At 46.6% G+C, this 635-nt stretch overlaps 1 protein-coding gene across 4 annotated transcripts in view; it reads right to left on the bottom strand.

Moving 5' to 3' along the window:
• The window catches only part of LRRC3C (leucine rich repeat containing 3C), a 252,174-nt gene extending 251,876 nt beyond the window's left edge, over positions 1 to 298 (bottom strand). For all 4 annotated transcript variants that reach the window (XM_044055038.1, XR_006362609.1, XR_006362610.1 and 1 more), the window contains exon 1: positions 47 to 298. The gene's annotated coding sequence lies outside the window, so the exon portion shown is untranslated. The remainder of the gene's footprint in view (positions 1 to 46) is intronic.
• Between the last annotated feature and the right edge of the window lie 337 nt (positions 299 to 635).

Below are 635 nucleotides of genomic sequence, written 5' to 3'. Positions count from 1 at the left end.
TTGGGGAAAAGCGCCGTAGTGAAAGAAGTAATGAATAAGTACTTACAGAAAGCAGGAAAGCTCTCTAAAAGGTGATATAGCAGTGATACATCCCTTTTCTCACTCACTTTCTTCCCCTGGCTATCTTCTCTATCTTCTGTCCAGTTGCTTAGCACACTGGATGCCCAGAGGTAACTATGTAATTGGACCGCTCCTGGCGAAGCTGCATCAGTGAGTTCCTCCAACAGCCACAGTCATAGATCCATGCAACTGCCGACACACTGACTACTACGCACAGTCCCTCGTGTAACTGATGTCTTAGTCTGTCCCGCACAAGCTAAACGCCCTGTGAGAGCTCAACTCTCCTCCTGATTGGTCCAGCCTGTCAGCAGTCCAGATAGGGGGAAAGGCTGACACAGCAGTCTGGACTTGGAGTTCTGTGAGTTCCGGGAACTGCGTGCACGCATGCGCGGAGTTCCGGGACGCACAATTTTTTTTCTAGGTTTATTTGTGGGTTTTTTTTGTTTTGTTTTTACTTTCTACATGTGGGGTGGGGTGGGGTGGGGGGGGGGTTGCAGTCCATAGCATGAGCCACCCTATATATATATATATATATATATATATATATATATAGGAACACTAATAAATCTCGGAAC

The sequence above is a fragment of the Protopterus annectens genome, chromosome 13.part0 (genome assembly GCF_019279795.1).
Source record: "Protopterus annectens isolate FY-2018-M chromosome 13.part0, PAN1.0, whole genome shotgun sequence".
Classification (NCBI taxonomy): domain Eukaryota; kingdom Metazoa; phylum Chordata; order Ceratodontiformes; family Protopteridae; genus Protopterus; species Protopterus annectens.
Note: the sequence above shows the minus strand (reverse complement) of the source record. Positions and strands in the feature narration are given on the sequence as shown.